At 42.6% G+C, this 6,000-nt stretch overlaps 1 protein-coding gene across 1 annotated transcript in view; it reads left to right on the top strand.

Annotated features, from left to right (window-relative positions):
• Nucleotides 1–5,442: 5,442 nt before the first annotated feature.
• adgrv1 (adhesion G protein-coupled receptor V1) overlaps nt 5,443–6,000 on the top strand; it is a 513,902-nt gene continuing 513,344 nt past the window's right edge. Inside the window, exon 1 of the mRNA XM_061980535.1 lies at nt 5,443–5,475. The gene's annotated coding sequence lies outside the window, so the exon portion shown is untranslated. The remainder of the gene's footprint in view (nt 5,476–6,000) is intronic.

Raw genomic sequence — 6,000 nt, 5'->3', positions numbered from 1 at the left:
CATCGCGTGGACATCGGGGGCAGTACCTCTGGATTGGCAGACCGGGGTGGTGGTTCCTCTCTTTAAAAAGGGGAACCGGAGGGTGTGTTCTAACTATCGTGGGATCACACTCCTCAGCCTTCCCGGTAAGGTCTATTCAGGTGTACTGGAGAGGAGGCTACGCCGGATAGTCGAACCTCGGATTCAGGAGGAACAGTGTGGTTTTCGTCCTGGTCGTGGAACTGTGGACCAGCTCTATACTCTCGGCAGGGTCCTTGAGGGTGCATGGGAGTTTGCCCAACCAGTCTACATGTGCTTTGTGGACTTGGAGAAGGCATTCGACCGTGTCCCTCGGGAAGTCCTGTGGGGAGTGCTCAGAGAGTATGGGGTTTCGGACTGTCTGATTGTGGCGGTCCGCTCCCTGTATGATCAGTGTCAGAGCTTGGTTCGCATTGCCGGCAGTAAGTCGGACACGTTTCCGGTGAGGGTTGGACTCCGCCAAGGCTGCCCTTTGTCACCGATTCTGTTCATAACTTTTATGGACAGAATTTCTAGGCGCAGTCAAGGCGTTGAGGGGATCCGGTTTGGTGGCTGCAGGATTAGGTCTCTGCTTTTTGCAGATGATTTGGTCCTGATGGCTTCATCTGGCCAGGATCTTCAGCTCTCACTGGATCGGTTCGCAGCTGAGTGTGAAGCGACTGGGATGAGAATCAGCACCTCCAAGTCCGAGTCCATGGTTCTCGCCCGGAAAAGGGTGGAGTGCCATCTCCGGGTTGGGGAGGAGATCTTGCCCCAAGTGGAGGAGTTCAAGTACCTCGGAGTCTTGTTCACGAGTGAGGGAAGAGTGGATCGTGAGATCGACAGGCGGATCGGTGCGGCGTCTTCAGTAATGCGGACGCTGTATCGATCCGTTGTGGTGAAGAAGGAGCTGAGCCGGAAGGCAAAGCTCTCAATTTACCGGTCGATCTACGTTCCCATCCTCACCTATGGTCATGAGCTTTGGGTTATGACCGAAAGGACAAGATCACGGGTACAAGCGGCCGAAATGAGTTTCCTCCGCCGGGTGGCGGGGCCCTCCCTTAGAGATAGGGTGAGAAGCTCTGTCATCCGGGGGGAGCTCAAAGTAAAGCCGCTGCTCCTCCGCATCGAGAGGAGCCAGATGAGGTGGTTCGGGCATCTGGTCAGGATGCCACCCGAGCGCCTCCCTAAGGAGGTGTTTAGGGCATGTCCGACCGGTAGGAGGCCACGAGGAAGACCCAGGACACGTTGGGAAGACTATGTCTCCCGGCTGGCGTGGGAACGCCTCGGGATCCCCCGGGAGGAGCTGGACGAAGTGGCTGGGGAGAGGGAAGTCTGGGCTTCCCTGCTTAGGCTGCTGCCCCCGCGACCCGACCTCGGATAAGCGGAAGAAGATGGATGGATGGATGGATTATACTCCAGGCAAAACATTTTCTACATAAATGTCGATTTATGAAAGTAAGGCCTACATTCTCTAACTGGCTTAATGGGTTACAATTACCAATCAAATATTGGAGAATGATTAACAGTACAAAGCCCTTAAATTTATAAGTGAAGTGAATTATATTTATATAGCGCTTTTTCTCTAGTGACTCAAAGCGCTTTACATAGTGGAACCCAATATCTAAGTTACATTTAAAGCAGTGTGGGTGGCACTGGGAGCAGGTGGGTAAAGTATCTTGCCCAAGGACACAACGGCAGTGACTAGGATGGCGGAAGCGGGGATCGATCCTGCAACCCTCAAGTTGCTGGTACGCATACTTGCCAACCTTGAGACCTCCGATTTCGGGAGATGCGGGTGGGGGCGTGGTTAAGAGGGGAGGAGTATATTTACAGCTAGAATTACCAAGTCAAGTATTTCATATATATATATATATATATATATATATATATATATACGGTGGCAGAGGGGTTAGTGCAGCGTTTCTCCAAGTGTGGGGCGCGCCCCACTGGTGGGGAATAGAAAGATGACAGGTGGGGCGCGAGGAACGGGAGGAAATTTCACTTTAAATTGTTTTTTTTTATTATTATATTCTTAGATTTTTTTTTTTACTATGCTTTCATTTTCTATACACACTGTAAATCACTTTGTGATTCTGTCTGTGAAATCCGCTATATAGATAAATGGAAATTACCGGTACTTATTTTTACTGTAGGCTTTAAATTTCTCGGTAGGAGCGAAAGTTTGACAGACATAGCAACAGTAACTACTGGGGGCGGGGCTAAGCGGAACAAACTTTCGCACGGATGGGTAGCAGACTAATGTGTGGACCACAATTACACAAATATATACATTTGTGACTCGCACCTCAAAGGTCGTCGAGCCAGAGCCAGCGCCTGCAGAGAAACAAAACTCTGACGGGCACACACTGTGTCATTCACCGGGAAGCACTCGCGTCAAGGCAGCTCAGCCCCGAACTCAATGAGGTTTTAACAGATGTTGTGAGCGCGGTAAACTTGATCAAAACACGACCACTGAAAGTGCGACTGTTCTCTGCACTGTGTGAGGAAATGGGAGCTGATCATACAGCCGTGCTGTTTCACAGTGAAGCAAAGTGGCTCTCCCGGGGAAAAGTGCTGTCACTTGCCCTGTCTTGCCAAATGCATAGCTCCTCCTTTTTTTTTTTGCAAAGATTGCAAAGTGGCACTTTTATTTTATTTATTATTGAACTTGATGCAAGTTATTTGATTTATTATTGAATGTGATGCAAGTTATAACACTTTTTTTGATTTATTATTGAACTTGATGCAAGTTATAACACTTTTTTGATTTATTATTGAACTTGATGCAAGTTATAACACTTTTTTTGATTTATTATTGAACTTGATGCAAGTTATAACACTTTTTTGATTTATTATTGAACGTGATGCAAGTTAACACTTTTTTTGATTTATTATTGAACTTGATGCAAGTTATAACACTTTTTGTGATTTATTATTGAACTTGATGCAAGTTATAACTCTTATTTGATTTATTATTGAACTTGATGCAAGTTATAACACTTTTTTTTTTATTATTGAACATGATGCAAGTTATAACACTTTTTTGATTTATTATTGAACGTGATGCAAGTTAACACTTTTTTTGATTTATTATTGAACTTGATGCAAGTTATAACACTTTTTTTGATTTATTATTGAACTTGATGCAAGTTATAACTCTTATTTGATTTATTATTGAACTTGATGCAAGTTATAACACTTTTTTTTAAATTATTGAACATGATGCAAGTTATAACACTTTTTTTTAATTTATTATTGAACTTGATGCAAGTTATAACACTTTTTTTTTAAATTTATTATTGAACGTGATGCAAGTTATAACACTTTTGTTTTATTTATTATTGAACTTGATGCAAGTTATACCACAGCTGCACAGTTATTTTATTTATTATTGAACTTGATGTTATTTTATGTTATTGAGTTTGAATGTATACAACTTGATGTTCAATAAATTTGAAAATGTTAAAGCTTGGCATTAGCGCTCTGTTGGGGCGATGGGGGCAGGTGGGGCTTGAAAACTCCCCCTTGTCCAAAGTGGGGGATGACAAAAAAAGTTTGAGAACCACTGGGTTAGTGCGTCTGCCTCACAATACAAAGGTCCTGAGTAGTCGTGAGTTCAATCCCGGCCTCGGGATCTTTCTGTGTGGAGTTTGCATGTTCTCCCCGTGACTGCGTGGGTTCCCTCCGGGTACTCCGGCTTCCTCCCACCTCCAAAGACATGCACCTGGGGATAAGTTGATTGGCAACACTAAAATTTGCCCTAGTGTGTGAATGTGAGTGTGAATGTTGTCTGTCTATCTGTGTTGGCCCTGCGATGAGGTGGCGACTTGTCCAGGGTGTACCCCGCCTTCCGCCCGATTGTAGCTGAGATAGGCTTCAGCGCCCCCCGCGACCCCAAAGGGAATAAGCGGTAGAAAATAGATGGATGGATATATGAAATACTTGACTTTCAGTGAATTCTAGTTATACATATATATATATATATATATATATATATATATATATATATATATATATATATATATATATATATATATCTCCTGATGATTGATGGAACCCCCCCTCATAAAACAGGCCTGTAGAGATGAAATAGTCTTGTGATTTTTTTCCCCACACATACATATATATATATATATATATATATATATATATATATATATATATATAAGATAAATACTTGAATTTCAGTGTTCATTTATTTACACATATACACACAAACACTCATCTACTCATTGTTGAGTTAAGGGTTTAATTGTCCATCCTTGTTCTATTCTGTCACTATTTTTCTAACCATGCTGAACACCCTCTCTGATGATGCATTCTGCTTCGTCTCCTTGTTGTGTGCGCAGTTGTGCACTGCACCCTCTAAAAGCCCTAGATGTTATTGTCACATATGCATGTACAGTAGATGGCAGTATTTCCCTGTTTAAGAGTGTCACAACATTGCTGTTTACGGCAGATGAACTGCGTTACGGTAGACGAAAACGTGACTGCTGTTGTTGTGTGTTGGTGCCGTGCTGGGAGGATGTTAATGAAACTGCCTAACAATAAACCCACATAAGAAACTAAGAACTTGCCCTCGATCATTCTACAGTTATAACGTGATTGGGCAGGCACGCTGTTTATATTGTGGGAAAGCGGACGTGAAAACAGGCTGTCGACACGTCACTCAGGTCCGCCTGAATCTCGGGAGAAAATTTGTCCCGGGAGGTTTTCGGGAGAAGCGCTGAATTTCGGGAGTCTCCCGGAAATTCCGGTACGGTCACTCTACCAACTGAGCTATACCGCCCCATATATCTTTGTTAAAAACTTTTAAAGTGATTTAGGTAGCCCTTTTTGTCTTTTTTTTTGTTTGTTGTCATATTTTCTATTATTATTATTATTATTTATTGAATACTCTATCTGTATTTGCTTTTGTTTTCTTTCCCTGATGTTGAAAGTGCCTTGACTTTTGTGTCAATTATAAATGTATGTTTGTTGTTCAGTAAAAATAAAAATAAACTTGTTGGCCGTAAAATGATTTTTCCAATAGAGGTAGTAATGTGCTGGGAAAAAAAAAAAAAAAGAGGCTCCTGGATCCATTCGGCCCGCACGGTGGCGCCATTGGCCGCCCAAGAAAACCCCCATTTTCCCAAACGGACACACTGGGGATTAACAAACTGTCTCATTAGCTCCAGCCACCGCGCAGCAACTAGCTAATCTTCATACCGGGTCAGCGTGCTTGTGAGGCGGGTACAGTGACTCACATGGCCGGCAAACACAAGGAGAGCGAGGAGCAGCCTGGAGGGACCCGTTACTTTTCCCCAGACCGGCTACAGTCCCGTTAGTTGGATCCCACCACTGCCTCGTCTGAAGGGATAACCGACTTTTAAACACCATCCGCGGGGAGACGGAGCATCATCCATGCTATCCTCAAACCGAAGGATATCACTATAATTTCTATTGGACTTGGGACTGACCAGGGAAGGTTGTCAGGTAAAGTATCACCACGCTTTGTTCCGTTATAGTATACAAAAAAGTTGTTGGAATAAAATATATTTTTTATTGTAATAGCACCTCACCAGCCAGGTGGCGTTGCATGTGTGGGTGATTCATACAAAGGAGTCAATTAAGCCAGACAGCTCAAGCAGACACATTGTTTAACATTTTAAGAAAAACGATTAAAAGTGGCACGGTGCTCATTTTATTTGTCGCCCCGGTGCCCTCCTCTCGAATAAAAAACTAAATATTGATTTAATGAATGGCCGGCTAGCCCATTGACGACAGAGACAAACGCTTCCATGTTTTTTTTTCTTTTCTAATTTTATAAACCTTTGTTTATAATATGCAACATTTACATATAATCAAGAAATAATAATAATCAAAACAAGTACAAAAACAGCACCAGGGTGTTGTAAACTCAAAGTAACTAAAGTAGAATGCAATATATATATATATATATATATATATATATATATATATATATATATATATATGTAAGAAAGTGTAAAGCCATAGGCT

This window comes from Nerophis lumbriciformis, linkage group LG20, assembly GCF_033978685.3.
Source record: "Nerophis lumbriciformis linkage group LG20, RoL_Nlum_v2.1, whole genome shotgun sequence".
NCBI lineage: Eukaryota > Metazoa > Chordata > Actinopteri > Syngnathiformes > Syngnathidae > Nerophis > Nerophis lumbriciformis.
The sequence above is the reverse complement of the archived record's forward strand: the minus strand, read 5'-3'. Positions and strand labels throughout refer to the sequence as shown.